Source organism: Pantherophis guttatus, chromosome 2 (assembly GCF_059756535.1).
Source record: "Pantherophis guttatus breed Tessera chromosome 2, ASM5975653v1, whole genome shotgun sequence".
NCBI lineage: Eukaryota > Metazoa > Chordata > Lepidosauria > Squamata > Colubridae > Pantherophis > Pantherophis guttatus.
The window spans coordinates 57400097-57424995 of record NC_142064.1 but is presented as its reverse complement, the minus strand read 5'-3'; the positions used below and the strand labels follow the sequence as shown (position 1 = coordinate 57424995).

At 39.5% G+C, this 24899-nt stretch overlaps 1 long non-coding RNA gene across 2 annotated transcripts; it reads left to right on the top strand.

Annotated features, from left to right (window-relative positions):
* Nucleotides 1-2183: 2183 nt before the first annotated feature.
* Nucleotides 2184-14464, top strand: LOC148115115 (uncharacterized). Of its 2 annotated transcripts, none has more exons than XR_015732196.1 (3): nucleotides 2184-2353; nucleotides 5609-5869; nucleotides 13090-14464. It is a non-coding gene; the product is annotated as an uncharacterized LOC148115115 (long non-coding RNA). The 2 variants fall into 2 exon arrangements; XR_015732194.1 differs by lacking the exon at nucleotides 13090-14464 and adding an exon at nucleotides 8281-8353 and having other exon boundaries at nucleotides 2212-2353.
* Nucleotides 14465-24899: the final 10435 nt, after the last annotated feature.

The following is a 24899-nucleotide window of genomic DNA, read 5'->3' as shown; positions in this document are numbered from 1 at the left end:
TCAGAAACAAATTATAAACAAATTATAAACTATATAGTAGTCCTGTATCTAGTATAGAAATATCAGAAGTTATAAAAAGATTAAAACAGGGAGACAGGACCAGACGGACATCCTTATTATAAATATTTTGAAGACTAACTTTTTTAATCATTTCAGAAAATGAAGAATTCTATTTTACAAGCATTTTATTAGATGTGCCATTTTAGGGAGAAGGAGTATGATGTATGTTTGCTGCCTTGAGTTACTTATAAAGCAGGATATCAATCAATCAACCAGTCAAATAAATAGTTAGTTGGCTCTATTTCTGTAATTACAAGGATTTGGCAAAAATATGGAAATGATTCTCCTTCTCCTCTTCCTCATGTAGGATTTTCCTGATGATTCATCACAACTGAGCCAATTGTGTTTAGCTTTTTTGAGATTAGACAAGGTAAAATGTACTACTGCCAATTGTGACATAATGCATTCTAAACAGTCACTCTCCAAGAATGCAGCCAACTGTATAAGAAATTAGGAATGCTTTTTCCATCTTTTTTTTTCTATAAAAAGCTCATATTTGTAAAAATGACACACACACACACATACGTATATATTGCCACACATTAGGTAAATAAATGAGGCAATATTAAAAACTCAAAAGAGAAATTTAAGCACATATGAAAAAGGAAAAGCAATACCATGAATTTTAGGTAAATATCAGCATGTTTTATAGATACTATAAGATTAGACAGACAGACAGACAAGACAGACAGACGTTAAAAGCAGACATGTTTTTGTCCACCAGAAATTTCAATTTTTCTATTGTTTCCTTTAGGCAAATGAGAATAAATCTTACATTACAAAATTAGAATTTAAATGAATGAATAAATGGGAATAAAATAAATCAGTGTATGCTATTAATTTCCACTCATTATTTCATATATGGAGAATGTGATAGTTATATGGAAAAACATCAGTGGTGGGTTGCCCCCGGTTCGGACCGGTTCACAAGGACCTGTAGTAAAATTGGTGGGAGGCTCTGCCCACTAACCCGGACATCATCATAGGTGATCTGTGCATGCACAGAAAAGCGTGCGTGGGTGCGATGCAAACTGGTAGTAAAGGTAAGTAGAACCCACCCCTGAAAAACATGTGACATAAAGAAAATGAGATTAATTTTAAATTTTAAAATACTATATTAAAATACTATATTAAATTTTAAATTTTAAAATACTATAAATATAAATATACTGTTGCTTAAATCTATATATTCAAATTAATGAAGAAAAACAAAGAGATACTCAAAAGAAGAAGCTAGTTGTCCAAGCTTATGTACAACTGTAGAACTATTTTAATTAATGCTATTTATCTGATTCTGGATCTACAAATACTATCACTCACTCTTGTTTTCATGTCCATCAGACATAGCTGGAGGGCTTCAATGCTGTATAATTTTACTTTTGTGATTTTACTTTTACTATTTAGAGCTTTATTTACATTACTACAATATGGAATGTATTCGATTGTACAATCTAGGAACCCGAAGGAATGGTTTTCCGACTAAGCATACAAATTCTAGGGCAACTGCATGGTGTTGAGACATTTGTCACCATTTAAATGTTACTGAAATGCAGTTCCTACATTCTTAATCTTTGTTAATTTTGATTGGTCCTCCTTATCTCCTTGTGGTATTTTGGATCACACACTTCTTTATTGCACCCTTTCCCCCCCTCCCCTTAATTCTTTGAAGTACTGTAGGAGCTATCCTATTTGTCTTAGGAAATATTGGTTGTAATTCAGACAAATTAACTTTGTATATGACATGGGTTCCATCCTGATGGGGTGTGTAGAATTTTTTGCAGGGTTTGTGGGCCACTGTGATGCCTAGTGGTTGCAACAGCCTACACAAAACTCCAGTAAAGAACCAAGATTGTAAATATGTTAGCAGGCACCCAATATGTTAGCATGCTGTTAAATCGAACTACATATTTGACTGGGATAATACTGAAAACAGCAAAAAAGCCAGAGCATTCCTAGAAGCTTGGCAGTCAAATAAATGGAACATTAACAGATCCAGTGAACTGGATACCATCTACCATCCAGTGAAGTGCCTGAACCAAAAGCCCCTCAAGGCTAAGACGGGGAAAACCAATCAAAATGAAGAAAACAACATTCCCATCAACCAATTGATTGTCCCCTCACAGAAAACATCCAATCACCAACTAATCCCCCAGAATGCAAAGTACAAATACCACAAGGCAGCCTTGCCTCCTCTTCATACTCCTTGCACTGAAGAAGCCTGCTGGAAACTTGGGGCGAAACGTCTGCAGAAAACTTCATTAGTGCCTCAGAGCATGAAGAATTTGAGTACAAGGTATGTACATCAAACCTGGGCCGCCTCTGTTCCAAGAAATTCATTTTCCAAATGAGTTTTAGGAACCTTTCTGACACTGGAGAGCAGTGGTTTAGGTCCATTACAGTCATTTGAGATGTGGTAAGCACACTTTTGAGGATTACAGTATTCTGAATTTTTTTTTTTAAAGAAAATGTCCTTACAACTCTGGACACCTAGAAACAACTGGACCTGTACTCTTCTAGATACTCAACCTGCAGGGACATTTGCATTAACTCATCCTATCATTCTATTCCATGCTGCATAAATATCCAGGGTGCACAGAGTAATGTTACACCACTTTTAGATAGTAACCCTGCCACAAGATACAGCATTGCCAAATTCTGCATAGCAGTGCTCAAAATCCATCAGATGATGACTTTGACTTGTGCTTGAGACTCCACATTATAAATTAGGTTCAGTGTGCACCTAGCTTTCAATATTAGTTTGTTCTGTAATGTAATAGATAAGAGTCTGTCACATACTACATACGTGGGACATTTTATTTTCCCTACTCACTTCTCATGCTTCTCATGCTCCTATGCCTCTTTTTACATTCTCACGCTTTATATTAACCTTTATACTTTTTACACACACATACATATATTCATAATTTATTTCTATTATATTTTCATGGGTTTGCCCCCCACAATGTCTGTATCCCATCCTTTAAGCTGGTGTATAAGCAGAGTAAAGATTTGATTTAATAGGTAGCTACTGCAGAAATGTTTTCTTAGGGTAATCACTCCCTAGAAATCTAAGGTTGTTCTCCATTGCTTGGTTGTGCCAGGTGCCAAAAAGTGCCTTATCTGCGGTTTGCACAAATCTTCAACAAGTAGAAGGGGGTTACTTTCAAGGAAACTGTCTCTTTGGGGGTGGGGGGATAATAATGCTTGCGGTAAAAGGAATGAAGGCTTGCAGACAGTGATCCAGAAGGCTGCAGCTGCTTTTGTCTATTCAGGGCAGAGAGAAGACAGCTGTGGGTTGGAACTAAACATTTTTCACCATTTGGCCTAATTATCCTTATAATGTGATATAGAAGGTATGCAAGAATGGGAACACTGCTTTTATATTGAGGAAGGAAGGAAAATGGTTAGGCAAAACTATCAGAAATGTATAGTAGATTGTTTCCATTTGATTTTGAATGTGCTTTTGTCTTTATAGTCGTCCAGAGTCAGACGCTCGGTTTCCTCCTGGGGTGACTGTGGAGAAAGTGGCTATGTTGGGATAGGTTATTTCAACAAATAAACATTGTTGTAGACTCTCTCTTTTTGCTCAGTGCCAAACCTTGGGTTGCCCGTCTTATAAGCTGTGTCAAGGCTGTGCAACTGAAACATGCACATTCTTTTGGCACTGTTCACTGTCCCCCATTTGGCAGTCAGAGAGTTTAAGAATGCTTTGCAGCTGCAACAATAAAAGGCCCAGGCAGGAGAGCCCTGGATTTTTACTGGGTTGTTTTTTTAAAAAAAGATAGCTTGATTTGTACCATTCTCTGCAGATCTTCAAGTTACTTTTTCTTTGGTACCTCCAGGCTGTGGAAGAATAATGCTTTCACTCTGGGACTATTTCTATTTTTCTTTCTGGATTTTGCAAGGCCAGATATTAGCACTTCTGAAATCTGCAATAGGGCCACAGGTCTGAACCTTAGAAAGTTTGCAAATAATTACGAGTTATGATTTGAGATAATGATTCTTTTTAATAGACACAGAAGGTTAAGGTTCCTTATTAAAATGTGAGAAGGATTGCATCAAAGTTAGTTTCAAATGAACTTGCAAGTAGATAAAATGTAAAACATTTAAATTCTTACAGAATATTGGTTATAAATGTTTTGCATTTGTAATGTTTAAACGATGGCAAGAGGGAACCATCTCCACTCATTTAGTGCTAAATTGCTTTCCACCGCCTCAAATGAGTAATTGACCCTCCTTCTTCACATCTCTTTCAATGGAGGATTAAAAAAAAAAATCTATTGGGCTCAGAAAAAAAGTGGACAAATATTAAAACTTGTTAAGTATTTGGCAACCTTTTAAAAAGTAGAAAAACTCTCCTTAACTTGAATTTGGAGTCCATGATAGAATTTTAAAGCATGTGAAAATAGGAGAAAGACTTTTTAGTTTAATAAAGCTGGTTCCCCTACATTTAAGTCCAAGATTGCTCCACTGTATGCATATCTCTAAGTAGGGATCAAAGAGTCTAAGAAAATACAAATGGATATTGAATAAGAAAGTACAGTACTCAAATTAAGATTATATATGAAGTCAGATTTTTTTTTATTCTATATGGCTAAGGAAATTGCTGGATGGAATCTAATGAGATAACCCAATGCTATTTTCATTCCCACTCCTTAAGTATTTATTATGTTTACAAACTACTCTTTCTTCTAAAAGGATGAACACAGTTTTCATTTGTCTGAATTGATACAGGATTTCTTGTTGAGCTAGATTTGGACTAGAAGACCTCCAAGGTCCTTGCCAGTTCTGTTATTCTGACACAGTTTTCCATTTTCGTAGTATAGATATCACTATAAAATGTTACTTCTTTTAAAGGCCTGAACAAGATCCTTTAAGAAAATATAATTATTTTTGAAAATTAGCCATAGGCTGTCTTCTGAAACTGAATTAATGCTGGTTTATGATTTATATCATACATTTCTGATATGTCAGGCTGGCAGTTTTAACACAGATAAGTACTAATGTTCATGTACTTTCCAAATAATATTATAACAGCATTAGTCTTTTTAAAATCTAAATTACAGTAAATGTACTTAAAGCAAGCATCTTTAAGATAAGTTGATTTAGTGTTACCGAATATTGAATTACTTTTTGGCTCACATGATGGTGTGTCTAGTTATATTCAAGGACACACTGACCTAGATAAGATTTAAGAATTAATATCCTATCCAAAGTTTATTTTTATCTTCTTCCCAGACTGTGAACTTTGCTTAGGAGGGAAGTGATTAGAGAAACAGAGTTAAGTAAAAGAATGTTTAGCCTAGTGTATATTCAGATTTTAACAGAAACTTTACATTTTATGGAGTCTAATAGCTGTGAACATCCAGTCTCTTTTTTTACTTTATTTTAAAACATTTATTTTTCCTGGAAACAATAAAACAAAATGCTGGTAGTACATTCTAAACAATAAACAATTTTATCTGGTGTGTCCCCCTCCTCCAGAAACCATCACTGAACCCCACCATTCTGAATAATTTTTGTCCAGTCTCTCATCTTCCCTTTTTAGGAAAGGTGGTTAAGAAGATGGTGGCCTTGCAACTCCAGAAGATCCTGGATAAATTGGATTACCTGGACTCTTTTCAGTCAGGTTTATGCCAGTGGTGGGTTGCCCCTGGTTCGGACTGGTTTGCAAGAACTGGTAGTAAAACTGGTGGGAGACCCTGCCCACTGCCCCTGATGTCGTCATTGGCGATCTGCGCAGAAGCAAGGCACACGCACAAGCGAAGTGAGCACACCCGCGCGATCCCGTTGCTAACCAGTAGTAAAGGTAAGTAGAACCCACCCCTGGTTTGTGCTCCAGATATGGAACAGAAACAGCATTGATTGCACTTTCAAATGATCACTGGGAAGAGCAGGATGGAAGTCTGCCTCCATCCTTGCTCTTCTTGACCTCTCTCGCCAGCTTTCAATATCATCAACCATGGTATCCTTTTGAGCCAATTTATAGAGCTGGCAGTAGATTGTACAATAGTATGCCACCTCATCCCCTTCTTCAGAGACTGGTCCCAATTGATGTTGATAGGGAGTAAGAGGTCCAGTTCATGGCTCCTGCTTTGCGGGGTGCCACATGGCTTAGATGCTCTCTCTGCTCCTTTTTAGCATCTACATTAAATCATGGCTGAGATCATCCATCAGCATGAGATAAGGTATCATTGGTATGCTGACGATAATCAGCTATATATCTCTGTCCCAGGTTAAGTACCGGTAAGTGATGCTGGGGATGTTCTCTCATGGTGCTTGAAGGCTGTGGGGATCTGGATGGGGGATCAATTCAATTCAGACAAAACTTAATAAGACACAATAGCTGTCCTTCTGCATCTGAGAGTACACCTGGATGGTGTTGCAGTACCCCAGACAGACCCAATTTGGTAGTGTTCCTGGACTGAGGACTCCTGCTAGAAAAACAAGTTGCAGTTTGTCTAAGAGGGCTTTGCTCAACTTTATGTTGTTTGCCGATTATGACCTTTCCTGGATATGGAGATTCTTCACTTAGTCACTCATGCCTTGGTCAACTCCTGTCTGGACTATTGCAATTCACCCTACTGGTACATAAACTGGCTACATGAGCATTCTTGAGTGCCCCAAGAGTAGTGCATATAATACTTCTGCTGTGTGAACCGCACTGAGTGCTAGTTTGGTTCCGAGTCCAATCCAACGTATTGGTTCTAACCTTTAAAGCCCCAAACCGCAAGGGCCCAGGTTCCCTGCAGAACTGTTTTCACTCCATTACATCAGCCCATCCAACCCGGTGAGGCAGGGAAAATACATTGCAGACACCATCAGTTAAAGAATATAAAGAATTTTGACTGACAGGATCAATGACAAGAGCTTTCTCCGCTCTTTGGAACATTCCCTCTATAGTGGTGAGGCAGGGCCCTGCTCGCCTGGCCTTTTGGGAATGTCTGAAGGCATTGACAGAGGAGCACATAGCTTTGTGGTTGATTAGCACATTAAAGGCCTCCCCATCTTTTTAACTTTCATCATTTTAATTATTCTATTTTGTTTTGATTACCTTCTAATGTAATATTTATATGCTTTTTATGATTTAATTGTACACACTTCACATTCTGTGAGTGTGATGGTCAGTTTTTAAGTTTATTATGTAAATAAATAAATAAATAAAATTTCTTTTCCTATATTTCTCTTCACTATAAAAGAGGCAGTTTTCTGAGATCACACCAAAATTCTTCGGAAAACTGGTTAGGTTCTTTTTAATTACAAAGTTCCAAACCCTTTAGCCTGTCATTACTAATTTTTTTAATGACATATTTTATTAAGATATAACAATTTTTTAAAAAATCAAGCAAAATCCTATAAATGTTTGCTTGGAATTACGACCTTTGAATTAAGTGTGACCTATAGCTCTTGCTTAACAATCATTTATTCTGTGGCTGTTTGCAGTTACAATGCTGCTGAGCTAATGGCACAATGGCAGCTGCTTGTGCACCCTCTCACACCAAGCAGCAGCCACCCCCAACCTACATGCACTTGAGCCAGACTACCACAACCACTTATAGGCCTGCCTGCAAATATCCGGGACTTGCAACTTCGTGGCAGCTTCTCCATTGACTTTACTTGTTGAAAGCCGGCCGGAAGTCTCAAGGAGGTCTTACTTAACGACCCACAATCCTCACTTAATGATGGCAATGGAAACTGTTGAGACTGCCATTGCTAAATGAGGCAGTCACATGACATCATATTTTACATGTGCTTCACAATGGGAATTCCCGTTCCAATTACTGTTTTAACCAAGAACCAGCCATGTCTGATGCTTACAAAGCTGTATGCGGTAAAGGGAAAATACCATATTTTTCGGTAAGACACACCATTTTCCCCCCTAAAAGAGGCTGAAAATTTGGGTGCGTCTTATACTCCGAATGTAGCTTTTCGAAGCTTTTTTCCAGCCCTAACGAGGTGCTAACGAGGCACTAGCGAGCGATCTTCCCAGCTTTGCCTGCTCTCTCAACTCTCGGCTGTGCTTTAACAAGGCGCTAGGGAGTGAAGCGATCTCCATGCTTTGCCCCGACTCTCAGCTGTTCTTTAGAAGCTTTTTTTCAGCCCTAACTAGGCGCTAGCCGAGTGAAGCGATCTCTTCCCCCCCCCCCCCGGTGCTTTGCCTGCTTTTCTCATTGCTGCTTCCTCTCAGCTGTGCCTTAGAAGCTGTTTTTTATCTCCAAGCAGGGGATAAAAAACCAGCAAACTAATGTGCTGAAGCTGACCAGACTAAGGATGCAAGCCAGATGAATACCTGGTATGCAGATTTTTTCCCCCTATTTTCCTCCCCAAAAACTAAGCTGCGTCTTATACTCCGAAAAATACGGTAGGTGATTTTTTTTTTTTTAATCTTATAATATTAGTACATGGAAGTCTTCTAATAAAATCAGTGGAAATTAGGTACAGGGTAGAACAAGTGAAAATATTTCTTCACAAAACACATAATTAGCACCACCACAGCTAATCATGATGGCCATTATCAGTGCCTGCCCAAGACACTTTTCTGCCTGAATTCCAGATGAGAATTCCTGCCTCTCAGGGGTCTGCTTATGTTGTAATCTTACCACTTCATTAAGACCGGACTTCCTGCATTCCTTTATCCTGCCCCACTACAGAGCAATGATCACATTGCAATTCCATTCTATCTGAGGACTTGGGCTTTTAAAATTCACCAACAATTACCACATGAGAAAAACTTCTACACAAAAACAGAACCTTAATGTTGTATGCTTCTATGTGGGTTTTATTATTGATGCCACCATAATTTCTAGTATGGCCCTTTCCCCCTAATACAGATAGTGACTTACATGTGTCCGAGAACCAGGAGGTTTATTTGAGTGTTGAATCCAATACAGATAGTCCTCAATTTATGACCACAATTTATGAGCTCAAAATTTATGTTGCTAAGTGAGACATTTGTTAAGTGAGTTTTCCCCCATTTTACAACCTTTCTTGCTACAGTTGTTAAGTGAATCATTGCAGTTGTTAAGTTAGTAACAGGGTTGTTAAGGGAATCTGGCTTCCCCATTGACTTTGCTTGTCAGGAGATCACAAAAGTTGATCACATGACCCTGGGACATTGCAACCGTCATAAATATGAACCAATTTCCAAGCATCTGAATTTTGATCACATGACCATGGAGATGCGGCAGTGGTCGTAAGTGTGAAAAATGGCCATAAGTCATTTTTTTCAGTGCCATTGTAACTTTGAACAGTCACCAAACAAAATGTTGTAAGTTGAGGACTACCTGTATATTAATCACTGCTTCATATTTATTTATATTGATTTTCTTCACTTTTTTTCCCAATATGCTGACTGAGCTGAGACTATGCAAGCCATACAGAACTGATATGCTAATAATTCCTATTTTAGGCATTTTTTTTAAATCGAACAACTCATATGAATGAATGCATTCATTCAGGCGGGCTGTCTATTTAAGTGGTTTTTAAATTGGAGTTTTAACTTGGGGTTTTAAATTTTGGCCAAAACTGTTTAATTGATTTTAATTATTTTTAATGATGATGTCTGTACATTTATGTTTTAAAATTGGCTGTACACCGCCCTGAGTCCTTCGGGAGAAGGGCGGTATATAAATAAAATCAACATAACATAACATAACATAACATAACATAAGATACTTAGGAGTTGAAAAAAAACCTGCATTTGCAAGATTTCAACTTACTGGAGAGAATTTACTTCATCCGTTAATATTTTGGAGCATATAACATTAAATTGTACGTTCTTGTCTGATTTAGCTATTGATCAGATTACATATTCATGGTAATTTTGAAATTATTGTTACATTAAACACTGGTAATGTAGAAGTTTTGAATGTACTTTTCATCAGGCCAGTATGCTGTTTCCTTTATTTACATTAATGTTTTATATTACTCTTAATAGATGTTTTGGTTTAGCTTAGCAGGTAGCTTAGCAGAGTTTTCCTCCTGTGGTTCTTTAGATTTAACCACTATATTTCATATTTTTTAGAATCAGCCTTTGAATAGATATCTGCTTTTATGGTTCACAGGTCTTTTTAATTTATTGCTCTATTTAATGTGGTGAAATCTGTCTTAAATATGTTTCAGTTTTGATTTGACACTTCTGAAATCTTTCACATGTCTCCTACAAGCGTTGCATTTATTGGTTGTAATGTTAAGCTACCATTTAAAGCAGAAAGAGGTAACTCCTTGCGTCTGAGAGGTTTTTCTTTTTAAATGTCTCTTTGGGGCAATAGTGGGTTTCAATTTTTTTTACTAACGGTTCTGTGGGTGTGGCTTGGTGGGCGTGGCATCGCTTGGTGGGCGTGGCTTGGTGGGCGTGGCAGGGGAAGGATACTGTAAAATCTCCATTCCCTCCCCAATCCAGGGAAAGGTTACTGCAAAATCCCCATTTCCTCTCGATCAGCTGGGACTTGGAAGGCGGAGAATAGATGGGGGCGGGGCCAGTCAGAATTTTTACTATCAGTTCTCTGAACTACTCAAAATTTCCACTACCGGTTCTCCAGAACTGGTCAGAACCTGCTGAAAGCCACCTCTGCTTTGGGGGTGTATGATGCTTTATGTTTTTGAAGGAAGAGTGATTGGTCTTTGAAAAGTGCAAAAGAAGTATGTCAAACAGGAAAATCTTAATGCACGGATAACTCCCCTGCTTTATAGAAGCTGTATCTACTGCTTTAAACCTTTTGCATAGAAAAACATATACTGTATTTTTCGGAGTATAAGACGCACCAGAGTGTAAGACGCACCTACTTTTTTTGGTGAGGAAAAGAAGAAAAAGAAATCTCCCTCTGCCTCTGAGCAATTTTGCCTCGTTGCAGCAAACAGCAAATAGCCTGCTTTACTTTCATTTTCGTTTTCAGCATAGCTTGATTAGCACAAGGAAAAAAAAAATCTGCTCCAGCAATTTACCTCTTTGCAGCAAGCAGCAGAGTCCTGCGCAAAACAGCTGAGAGCAAATCAGCTGAGAGTCGGGAGGCCGATCCAATCAACTTGTGCTAATTAGGCTGTGCTGAAGCTGAAAGGAGCTGTTTTTTCTTGCTGGGATGTAACTGCTGCGAGGCAGAGGCCAAAGGGTGCGGGCCAGTGGGTGGGCAGGGCTACATTCGGTGTATTAGACGCGCCTAAATTTTCACCCCCTTTTAGGGGGGGAAAAGGTGCATCTTATACTCCGAAAAATACGGTAATAAAACCAGAAATATTTAGAAAACCCTTATTTTCTTCCTCCCCTTGCACAGCCATAGCACAAAATTGGAAGAATCTGTTTTATTTCAGAATTTTCATATCAACCAAACCTGAAATGTTAACTAAGGTTGGTGAAAACAAGTTAGCTTTATCACTGGCCATCTGAAATGGACTTGTTTCCACTAATTATAATTAAAATTAGCCATAATTTGCTTGAGTTTTAGTGTAGAAACTGTGGACATCTAAGACAGAAATCGAAGCTTCTGGGCTCTTGCTCATAGCCAGGTTGACAGAGGGATGGAAGACACATGTAAACTTGGCAAGAGATTAGGTTCATTATAAAGACTATATTATAGTTTAGCATTATGTTTGAGCCAGGCAGTTATTGCCTCTGAAGATGATTATTATTCAATATAAAGATCTCTTCCATCTGTTCTTCATAATAGCATATTTCTCATTCTTTTAGCATCAAGTATAGATGTATCGATTTAATGTAGTCAAAATCCAGAGTATGTTATATAAACATAACTGACTTTTCCCAAGTAATACCACACATTACTTGCCTCTTTGTTTAGTTAAGGTCTTCAGTGACAAGCACAATTACTCTGTAGACTTTAGAAAAGTCCAGTGTAAATAGAAAATGGATAAAATTTTTGAAAATTGTACTTATATTAAAAGTTCACCAACTGGCCAATCACAGCCTCTTGGTATTTTTATCTTAAAATATCTCTCTCTCTTTCCCTCTCTCTCCCTCTCTCTCTCTCTCTCCCCATCCCTCTTTCCCTCCCTCCCGCTCCCCATCTCCCTTTCTCTCTCTCCATCTTCCTCCCTTTTATATTTTAATATTCGTGATCTATTGGATCCCCCAAGATTAACATTTTTAAGTGTGTGCACATTTTATGGAGTACCACTAATTTTGCCAACAAAAATAGCCCCCCCCCCCAAAAAAAAAACCATGGGTAAATCTCTTCTGCTTTTTTAAAAAAATAATACATTTGGATTCCTTCACCTTTTATTTCTTTAATTTACAGTCAATGTGGTTCCATTCAAAAGCTTTTCTTTTTGACTATAAAGCTAATTGGCTTTTTAAAGTAAAGTTGAATGTTTTTTAAAATTAGATTATGTAACTACAGGATAAGGAGCTATTATAGAAAATACAAAAACAAATAAGCAGTGCACTGAAGGTAAGAATATATTTGTAATGGATTAAGAAGGGATTAGCTAAGGAGAATATCTTTTTAACATTATATTGGGTAGCATGTCTTCAAACACTCAATTGTGTTGTCCTAGATCTCCTATATATTATTTACATATATACACAACTTTGTGTGTGTGTGTGAGAGAGAGAGAGATTGGGTGCCTGTGTCATAAAAAGTAATATTTTCAATCTTAATTATGTTTAAGGATATATTTGCATCTGATAACCAAAATACCTTGCTGTTATCTCAGTGTTCTGTAAGATACTACAATGAAGTAAATGTATGCAGAACACATTAAAAGGTCCATGTAGAAATTACTTGGGCTTGAGTTTTGTATGTGATTAGTTTATCAGCTCTTACAAAGCGCATAACCTCTAATGTAGCTTTTCCTTAAATAACAACTATGGTACATAATGGATAGCACATGTTTGGTAATGAATAAATGAATGAGAATCTGTCCAAAGGGACAATAGATATATTTATCCAACAACACTAGAAAAGATATGAAGTGAATTGTAATATTTTCAGATTAGAGTGCTAGTACTCTTCTGTAAAGTTAACCAGTAACCATAGATTAAGATAAACAATTCTGTGTCTTTTTCTTATTATGCAGGTGACTGATATTCAGATCAATCAGGCAAAGTCTTGCCAATCTGCTAATCCAATCTGCACATATGGAGAAACTCCAATGGTTGATGGTGCCCTCCCTTTCTGAAGTTCATGTGATGTAAACCAAACTTTCCTGCTTGAACCGCCCCGCCCCTCCCCCTTTGGAATACCATCTCTTTGGAGTTCATGATGATCTCAATCCTGCCTACTTTCTATAAAGAAGTTAAAACCATTTTGTTTGAAAATGCTTTTGGTCCACTGCTGTTCTTAGATGCTTTATGCATATGTATTATTTATTGTGCGAGGGGTTGGGCCGAATGCTTTATGTTACTCATCCACAGTATAACAGGATTAGGACAGAATATAGAATATAGAACAGAACAGAATAACAGAGTTATTCTTAACTCTTAACTTAAAGATTTTCTAGTCCAACCCCCTGCTGAACCAGGAGACCCTATACCCGTGATGGCGAACCTATGGCACATGTGCCACAGGTGGCACACGTAGCCATATCAGTGGGCATGCCAGTTCAACTCTGGTGCGCACGTGCACACTGGCCAGCTGATTTTCAGGCCTTCTGGGCCCACCAGAAGTAATGAAACAGGCTGTTTCCTGCCTCCAGGCTGGGGGGGTAGACCCGTTTTTCTTTCTCACCTGGCTCCAGATCCTCTATGTACATCTGGGGAGGGCAAAAACATCCTTTCCCACTCCCCGTGGGACAGGAAGTGACATTCGTTGCTGTCCCCAGCCTCCAGAGACTCCTAGAGAGGCATTGGAGGCTGGGAACAGCAAAAAAGTCACTTCCTGTCCCATCGGGAGTTGGGAAATGGGCCATTTCAGGCCTCTGGAGGGCCTCCGAGGGAGTGGGAAAGGCTGTTTTCGCCCTCCCCAGATGCACAGAGAGGATCTGGAGCCAGGTGAGAAAGAAAAACGGCCTATCGGGCCATCGCGTGTCAGGAGCGGGGGGGTTGAGCACGCATGCGCAGGGTGGGGCGCATAGAATTATGGGTGTGGGCACACACGCACGCAAACCTTCCCCACCCCCACTCTTGGCACGCGATGGCAGAAAGGTTAGCCATCACTGCCCTATACCATTCCACACAAGTGGCTGTCCAGTTGCTATTAAAATTCCTCCAGTAATGGAGCACTCACAACTTATGAAGGCAAACTGTTCCATTGATTTCATTATTCTCACTATTTTGCATCAAAAATTATAGTGATTTCTATCCCTGGTTGAAAAAGGATTAAGTGTAATTAGAATAATTGAAAGATTGTGTGTTTATTAACTCTAATTCCAGTTCAGATACTGAAATGCCTTATTTTGTATTGAATGCAAAAAATGTTATTTCATTTGGTTCAAATAAAGTTGTGTTACTTTCCTTTTCTGTTCCATTTTATTTCCAAGTCCCTTTTGCTTTTTTCCATAAACAATTGCCATAAACTATTATTTAGTTTTGAAATGGGCATATTCCTGATCAGCTGAGTTTAATATGTAGTTTATAGAATTTTCCAGAAGTAATAGAATTTCTTAGTTACTAAGTATCAGGAATAAAATACCAGAACATGTATTACCTGTAGTCCCTATTTGGGGTAGAGTTGGGGCAACTGGATAGAGCTGAGCATTTATTGTCCAGATCCCTTCCTAATGTCCACAAGCAGATATTTGAATGAAATTGAGGCTGCTTTAATGGTTGCTTCAGTGCTACTGGCTTCTGCTATACTGCTGGGCTCTACTGCGATCACATGATCTTCATTTTCAATGTGTTGTGACACTTTCCCAGACAGTCTTGCAATCCCTCACACCCTCCCACATTTGGCGGCAACCACTTACCTGCCTGCTAGAAAGGAAGGGAGGGAAAGAAGGGAGGGAGGAACAGGGAGGAAGGAACATACAGGTATCTTTCTCAACCCATGCCACGTTCCCCATGCATCTTCCTCGATCCATGTGGCATCACTTGGGCACCTCCACACACATCCTTCCTGATTTGCACCACCCTGCATGCATATTGCCTGACTTGCATGGCACCTCTTACATATATTCAGGCACCCTTCTTCAGGCATATGCCTCCCACCCACCATCTCCAACTGGTGCAAAACCTCTTTCACACATACCCCTGCAATCCCCATGCACTCTTGACACATTCCGCCTCATACACAACCCCATGACTGCCCCACACCCTTGATCCATGCTCACCTCCATATGCCCTCTCCCAATCCACACAGCACTTCTCTCACATCTTGTTCTGCCCCAGCTCTGGATTCCCAAGGATATAGACACACACCAACGGTCCTTATCAAATTTATTAAGTAACAAGAATAAACCAAAGTCCGGCAAAGGTTGGCAACCAGCCCAGAAAGCAAGATAAGACTGTTCCAAAAATGCTCTGATGATAATTACAAGTTGTTTCCAGCAAGAAATTTACTAACCGTGTGTGACTTAAATAGGCTAAGAGAGTGGCCAATTATCCTCAAGCCTTACTCTCAAGGAGACCTCCTCCTCCTGAGTAGCCACTCCTGCCTTTTGGCAGCCCTGTGTGCTCGAGCATTGAGAAGAGGCTCCTCTACTTCGCTCTCTCCACTTGAAAGAGCCTCTGGAGGTTCTGAAGGCCCTGGCTGAGTCTCTGCCTCTGGCACCACATCCTCTTCAGCCTCCTCGCTGTCTGACGTGAACGCCGGCTGTGCAGGCTGCTGGCACGACACCACACCAGCCTCCTCGTTGTCGGGATCAGCCATGATCTACGCAGGCCGCTGGTGGGCCACAACACATCTCTGGGCATTCCTCCTTACCTACCTGTAAGCCTTCCCTGACTTCATGCAGCATCGTTGGTGTACTCTCCACCCTTCCCAACTCATACAGCATCTCCTGTATATCCTTACGTACCATTCCTGACCCACACAGCACCTCTACATACTATTTCTGACCCACACTCCCTTAATCCCTTCCCCACTTGGCAGCAGCCACTTATCTGCCTGCTGGCCTTGGATTTGCAACTTCCTGGTGGCTTCTGCATTGACTTTCTCAGTGCAGAAGCCACCAGGAATTCGAGGGAGTGAGGGAGGGAGGGAGGAAGGATGGATTTCTGATGCTCCCACAAGGAGGCCAGCAGGAAGTCAGAAGTTGCTTCTGTTCCTGCTGCTTTTTTGTCCTGCTCTGTTTCTCTATTTAGATAAGGAAACATCTCTGAAATGATAACCCTATGGGTCATGAGATGTCTAATGTAAAATTATAAATGTCCATCTTCATCTTTAGGACTATCAGCCTTACAAGTCTTTTTAAATATAGCTTGTTTCTCCCAAGTCTGCTAATTAGGAAGCTGGAATAGGAGTTAATTTAAATTCAAATTTAATTTAATTTAAAATTACTATCACTCCATGGGTACTTCCACCACTTTTCATACTGCATTGGGGTCAACCTAATATTTGCTTAGAATTACTGGTGGGTTCTCCTTCTCACTAGCTTTCATGTGGATTGCTTCCCACTAGTTTTCTTTGTGGGCATTTTGTGGGCACAAAAGCAGCCATTGCAAGATACTTAGACATTCTGTGTTGTTTTAATGTTGCTGATATACATAGGTGAGTGTACTGACTGGGGAAAGAAAAGCTGGATCATTCAATTTCGATAACAGAAGTTCTTAACCTAGATTTTTGATGGTTTATAAATTATGTTTATGATATTTTTCAAATATATTTCAGGTAGTCTTCAAATTACAACTGGTCACTTAGTGAACATATGAAGCTGCAATGGACCTTCCCAAGGATATTTATGACCCAGATCTGACGTTCCAATGGCTGAGTCCACCCAGCACAGTTACATGATCATATTTTGGGTCCTTGGCATCCAGCCTGAATTTAGGGCAATTTATAGTGTCCCACAGCCATGTGACAGTGATTTTTGACATTTTTTGTTGTAAACCAGTGTTTATTTCTTTTTTCTGGCAAAAAATGCCCTTTGTGGACAATGAATTCACTTAAGAACACCAGCATTTGCTTATCAACCATTGCAAAAATTGGATGTTGTCATGTGGTAGGCTGCTTAATGACTTACGACCATAATTCCAAGCTCAATTATGGTTGTAAGTGGACTACTCCCTATGCTGTATTATATTTTAGTATGAATGGTGTCCTTTGTAATACAATCTATATCTTTGTATTTCTTTATGCATTTAAATGTATGCTTTCTGAGAAGAGTTCTGTAGGTTTCACAAGATCCTCAAAGAGACTCATGGAACAAAAATGTTAAGAACCCCTATGCTAGAATATTATTTTACATTACCAAATGGTCCTGATGTTTGTGGCTATGGGTGATAAGTTCTGCCTTTCTGACAAGTGATCTATGGTATTAGTTGTTTTGAAAAAAGTGCTGTGGATGCTAAATGGATGACTTCATCATGGGACCTGTTGAATGATGCTATCGTATATGGCTTATGTAGGAATGTTATTGGTAGAGATGTCATTAGTGAATGGCAACAGTGTTGCTGCAGAACCTATGAAAGTATATTTTGTTGCCGTCTTTTCTGTTGAATCTGTTTTCCTTTTGATGTTCCTGGAGAAGACTGTTTCCTGTTACACTACCACAAGCTTAAATGCAGCAGTTCATATCTCATCTCAGCATTGCTCTGCCCTTTGGAAATGTCTGTAATCTAATTCTGTAATCTACTTCTGCTCAAAGAAGTGAAGCATGTATTTTTTTTGAAGAAATGCCAAAGAAGTTAAAACAGGCATTTGTTGAGTGTGACTGTCTGAAAAAGAACTGTATGTAATGTAATGCCAAAGATAATTTGAGGCAGATTTAAGGATAGACAGATAGAATGCAGTACTGATTTTTAGTTATATTTTTAAACATACATACACACATGTGTATGTTGTCATTGGGAGAAAAACAAAATTTCAACTCAATCTCCCTTACTTTTTTTAGTTTTTGCTAAATGCATTAGCTGTCAGGTTAGGCAATTAATAATTTATCCAGACATAGAGGACTGAAAAAGAGGTTTAAATAATGTAGCCATATTACTTCCATATGTTAAATTAACTATTCTGACGCATTTTTACAAGGTCAAGAACTCAATGTACTCAATGCTAGGTGAGTTAGCCATCTATTCGGCTGGAAAAATATATGTGTTGAGTTGATGTTGGTAGCCTGCCACGAAATCAGATCTAGCATCTCAGTCATGGTACAGTACAGACACAACAGGAAATAAGATTATTTTGGAACCTTACTTCCAATCAAATGTTTGTAAAATGTAAATTATTTATATTTTGCAATGTTTTTAGTTCCAGAGTTGACTATAACAAAAAGTCATTTGGTCTTTAATATAATAAAAGAAAGTTTGCAGAGGGAGAAAGAAAATTCTTTCTATTTAGAGGAATAACTACATTATCTATTCACTCTTAGAAATAGTGAAACTTTCTCCTCTTGAACCACAAGACTTAAAATGGTCATGCCTACTTATGTTTCATCATTTATCTGTAATATCCATTTCACTTTTCATTTTCAGAATGATCCGAAAGCAAAAGATGCAAAATAAAACAATAAATGTCAATACATTTTTAAAGAACAGTAAAAAAAACAAAAGTTTAAGCAGTGCAGATTCAAACAACAGTGGGAGCACACAAATGTATCTTAAGCTGGCAATGAAGATTTGTAACAACAGAGCAAAATAGAAAAATCCTGGTGCATTTAAAATTCCTAGCCTCTTATTTTTCCTCAGGGTTTTCTGGAATCATCAGGCAAGTTGGACTAATCATATGGTACCATAGTTGCAGGAAATTCTGGATGAAAAAGAAAAACTTTACTGCTGATTTAAGTAGATTAGTCTCTTTCAGCATAGGAGGAGCAGCAGCAGCCCTGGATTAAGGAAAATAAGCATGTGCTTAAGGAACTATGGGAAATAGGGCACCACAGAGTTTTCCCCCAAGCTATCCTGCAGTAACTCTTTCACAGCCACACCCAGCTTTAATTTTCAGCATTTGCTGAATCTTAATGGCTTGTCAGTTACATAATGGCTGAGAGGCACCATTGTTGGGCTGAGTTTAGGGCATCAGTTGGCTTTAATCCTGCCATAAGGGGGAGTGATCTCTCTCTCATCACATGTTGTAACCTAGGCTTCCTGAATTATTAAAACACACGAGTAGTCCCCAAAACCTCTTTTATTGCAACAGCTGCGAATTATGTTCATTCACAGCTGAGTCCCAATTAGTTGCAAAAAGTCCTTGGGGAGAAATCCTTTGGGAAAATCACCAATCTTTATCTCCCTTGACACTCTGCCAAAGACCTACTTGGCAAAGCCACACAGATTCCAGAATCGAAAAGAGATGCCGACTGGGAACAGAATTAACAATGTTGCTTTCCTGCAAAGTGCCCACGTGCCTTTGCTCCTTTTTTAAGCCTTATGGGAGGGGCCAATCATCTCCAGGCCTTACTCCTGAGTCATCCCTTTTGTTTTAACTGTTTCTGCCTTCTGGCAGCTCTGCGCATTTGCGCACTAGAAACAGGCTCCTCCTGTTCCTCTGCCTCTCTGCTGTCCTACTCTGGAGGCTCCGGAGTCTGCGCATCACTCCCAGATGGCCCTGGCTCCATTTCTGCCTCCAATGCAGAGCCCTCGTCCGGGCCTTCCCCAGACTCCAGGACTGGCCCATATTCATTCCCAGCATCCTCAGTGTCTGATTCCGCTGCCAGCTCTGCAGTATGCTGGCGGACCACAACATCACATTTATTGGCTAAAGTAAATTATACCACTTCCACTCTGTCGAATTTGTTTGATTTTTTGAGTCAAAATGGTTATAGTCTGATCTCACCCAGAATCAGATGAAAACATCCAGGTTTCCTCCCATCAAAACTCTAAATAAACTTTGTTTTCGTCTGAGATGCAACAGAACACCTTCTATGTGTCTAACTCCCAAACTTCAGAATCACTTATCAACAGTGCTTCTTGGCTCTGGATTTAGCTTCATCTTATTTGTTCAGATTACAACTGTTCGGCCTTCATACAGTCTCTCTTGATCCAGATGGAATTTATCACCATATGATTATTCTAGATAATTTCAACAATCATTTGTATGGTCTATCCAGATTCATACAACCTTTCCCACTCTACTAAGAAAGCAGAAGCTTCCTATTACACTGAAAGGCTTAACTGGTTTATTCTGTCCTTTAAAAAAAACAAAATGTCAAAGCTTTCTTGACTGTAGAGTAATGGGGTCACTTTTATGGACAGTCATAAGTAACAGCAGATTAAACAACCTGAAGTCAGAAGACCTTCTGCAGTCTTCCAAAACTTTGGCTTCACCCCCAGGATTCCACTAAATGTTGCATCTGAGTTCCAATTTTTCTGTGATATACGGAAAAGTTATTAAATATCTTGGAAGTAATCGTGTATAATATCATGTTGACTTTAGTTGATTTACATGAAAAATTAAATGAAATTTGTTTATTTTGCTGTTCCCCATCCATGATTTGAAGTAAGCTTACCATTCATAGACAAAAATGGGACTTATGACTGTTCTAGAATGCTGCCTTACGTAAATAACACATGAACACATAATACAGTATATACATATACATAATATTTTTATAGACACTGTTGTTAGTTTGTTTGATTATCATCAATAATCATTATATGCACAGTAAGAGTCATGTGTGCTATCAGGTGAAAAAGTCTCATGTGATAGCAGCATTTTAGTGGGTTTTAGATGCTAGACTTTGCATCTTAGTCCAGTTACCAATTGACCTTGGCACTCTCTATTTTCTTCTAAATGCTGTATTAGATGAAGAGACCTTAAAAGATATGAAGATAGAAATGAAATGAAGTTCTTGTTTATCTATCCAGAACAAGGGGATATTTCTACCCTAAGCTATTTATTTAGTATGCTTTGGATTAAACTAATCTAGTCCAATTATGTGTCAGTGGAAATGTGAATCAAGCTACTCTAGGAACTGGCTAGGCTTCTTTACATTTTTAACTGAGCCTTTGCCAGCCCTGGCTTATTGTATGGAGCAAGGCAAAGGCTGATCCAATATATCCAGCCATAAACATTTTTAGATGGCAACCTGCCAATATATTGTAGAACTGTTTCCCACCAATTTTTAGTCAAATCCTTGTTGTTCTTACAGAAATTTATAATAAGGGAACTTTATGTTCAATCTGGGGATAGTACAAATGTCACTGCAGTTTCTTTTCTTTGGCAACTATTAACATTTGAAGGAATCAAAATATTCATGTGAATCCCTTCTTACCCGTATGGGTATTTTCCTCAGTCTCATATCCTTTACCAGAGAGCTAAGAGTTTGATGGTTCTGTGTAGTATCTTAGCTGTTCCCAGCACTTCACTCTTCTGGATAGATAACTCTGGTGTTGTTTCGGAGATATGTTGGAGTCACTCCCCCAGCTTAGGAGTCACAGCCCCAAGTGCTCCTACCACCCAGGAACTACTTTAGCCTTTCCACCAACTTTCTGGTTCCTCCTTTAGACCCTGGTACTTCTCCAGCTTCTCCTACTCATTTGGCTGAGGTTGCTATTGCTATATCTATGACCACGTCTTCTACTCTTCTCTATTACCACAGTGTCTGGTTGATTGGCCCGTATTGCCTGATCATCTATATCGGGATGTCCCATAAAATCTTAGCCTTGTTATCCTCTATGATTTTCTATGGAATATTCCATCTGGATTTGGGAGGATGTAGCCCATACACTGTGCAGATGTTCCTATACACAATTCCAGCTACTTGGTTATGCCATTCAAAGTATGCTGTTCCAACTTTATCTTATACCCTGTCATATGTGTTAGATTGTCTTTGAGATCTAACTACATAGTCTGCACCTCGGGTCCTATCTAATGTGATTTACCCCTGCTTCTGTGGCTCTGGTGCTTAGCGTCTGTTCTTGTGTTGCTATGATCAGTGCCTCAGTGCTGTCTTTTAGTCCAGTCTTTTCCAGCAACTGATAGTATCTGCCTCAACTATTTGTTGATGATATATCCCATGCAGGATTTTGTCTTGCCATGGCACTTCCTCTGCTTGATCTTTCTCTCATCTCTGCTGCCACCTCAGGCATTGTCTCATCAGCTTATCTTTGGGTACCAATTGCTCTCCAGATCTTCATATTCTTGATCCACTGTTGGTTGTCTGCTACTGTGGTGGTGACTGGTTCCTATTCTGGGAGATTGCTGTGGTCTGTTCTCAGGTCCTGCAACCATTTTGCATTGACGTTATGTGTCTTCTCTTTCTTTAATACTTTCTTCCAGTACTATTCAGTTTATGCTGTTGGTGGATCTACTGCTTTTTCTGCTTTGCACTGCAGTTGGTAGTACAGTTGGAGGGGTCATTGGAAAATAGGGCATTTATTTTCTTGGCCTGTAGTGTATCTTTTTAGCTTTGGTAACCAGCACCATGAGTCTTTATTTAGCAGACTTTAGGTCTTCAGACGGTCAGGCTCTTATATTTTTTTTTCAATAACCAAATCTTATCTGTAATCCTCACTTCTGTAATTCTGCCAACTGTCTAACCTCTTTCCAAGTTGCCTTGATCTTAGCCTCTCTCTCTCTCTCTCTCTCTCTCTCTCTCTCTCTCTCTCTCTCTCTCTCTCTCTCTCTCTCTCTCTCTCTCTGTGTGTGTGTGTGTGTGTGTGTGTGTGTGTGTGTTGCTATGTACTTCTGTTCTTCTTGATCATGTAGCCAAGCACCTCCAGGATTACAGTGGTTATAACATATACCAGTTCATTGGTTGGAATTATGGTTGTAGTAGGGATTGTTGCCAAGGTGCTACTGGCATCTTCTAGTATACCAGCTAATGGTACTTTTCCACTGAGACTTGAAAATCCATCTCAACGGTTGACTGCAGCTAGTTTATTTATGATTTTAGTAAAACATTTTATTAGTAATACTTAAATAACACCTCAGCCTGGTATAGATAGACTACATATATTCCAACTTCAAGAGATCATCTACAGTTTGATCAGAAAGTGATTTTCCTGACAATTGGTTATAAAACCTTGAACAAAGCATTGCAGAAAAACATAAAAGCTTTAATTAAAAAGGAGAAATATAAATAAGTATATGGCAAAAACAGATGGCCAATTGTCAGGAAAGAACCTTATATAGATTCCCTAATGGGAACAGTCCCCGGCCTCCCAAACAAATCAATCCCATAAACAAATTACAGGAAGTCCTTGCTTAACAACCATTTGTTCAGCAACCATATAAAGTTATGATGGCACTGAACAAATGGTAGTTAAAACTGGTTCTCAGAATCACAGCTGTTGCAGTGCCCCTGCCAAGGCGTAATCAAAATTTGGGCACTTGGCAGCCCACCCACACTTACAACTGTAGCATGCACTTCAATTTCCCCATCTTCCTGTCTCCTTTGCATGGCCTTCACAAGCCCTTGCCGAGGCTGTGTGGAGGCCTTGTGCGGTATTGTGAAGGCCTTGCAAAGGAACAGCAGCTGCCTCAGCCAAGTTCTGAGTCACAAGGTCTCACAAAGAGCCAGCAGCTGCCTCAGTGGGGTATAAGGATATAGGGAGACCTTGCATGCTGCCATAGAGATCTCACAAGGCCTTAAAGAAGCCTGGCATGGTGTCACAGAGGCCTTGCATGGCCTTAAAAAGGGCCAGCAGATGCTTTAAGCAGGCTCTGCCATGCAAAGACTTTATAAAGGGCCAGCAACTGCCTCAGTGAGCCACTGCCACAGGGAGGCCTTGCATATTGTCATGGAGATCTCATAAGGCCTTAGGGAGGCCTGGCATGATGTCACTGAGCCTTGCACTGCCTCACAAAGGCCCAGCAAATGCTTTAAGCAGGCTCTGCCTCGCAAAGAGTTTATAAAGGGCCAGCAACTGCCTCAGTGAGCCACTGCCACAGGGACACCTTAGGGAGACCTGGCACCAGGGGTGAAATCCAGCAGGTTCTGACAGGTTCTGGAGAACCGGTAGTGGAAATTTTGAGTAGTTCGGAGAATCGGTAGTGGAAATTTTGAGTAGTTTGGAGAACAGGCAAATACCATGTCTGGCTGGCCCCAGAGTGGGGTGGGAATGGAGATTTTACAATATCTTTCTCCTGGAGTGGGAAGGGAATGGGGATTTTGCAGTATCCTTCCCCTGGAGTGGGATGGGAATGGAGATTTTGCAGTATCCTTCCCCTGCCACGCCTACCAAGCCACGCCCACCAAGCCAGGCCACGCCCACAGAACCGATAATAAAAAAAATTGGATTTCACCACTGAAAAAAACCCCTATCATTTGGGTGCTAATCTATTTTTCTAGTAGGAGGCTTAACTTCTAAAAATGAAACCTTTTGAAGCCAAACTGCCAGTCCTGATTGTAGTTGCTAAAAAAAAAGGCTACCTATATTCAAGCAGAAATAGGAAAATAAGATTATTTTCAAGGAGGAAAATGCCCATTCAAGTAAGATTACCAAGAACCTTGGTCGTACAGTGGTCTAAGGCACCCTGTTATTAAGCTGGTTATTAAGACCAGCTGCCTGCAATTACTGCAGGTTCGAATCTCGCCAAGGCTCAAGGTTGACTCAGCCTTCCATCCTTTCTAAGGTAGGTAAATTGAGGACCCAGTTGTGGGGGCAATAAGCTGACTTTGTATAAATATACAAAAGGATGAAGGCTATTGCTGAGCACATTGTAAGCCGCCCTGAGTCTCCGGAGAAGGGCGGCATATAAATCAAATAAAAAAAAAAAAGATTTCTGATGGCTGGGAGGTGGGCTGTTTGTTTCTATTCTGAAAAAAAATGTTCCATTCTGGTAATGGGGCAACCAAGCTGTGTAGATAAATGCAGGTAAGTCCTAAATCTAAGCAACCTGAGTGAAATT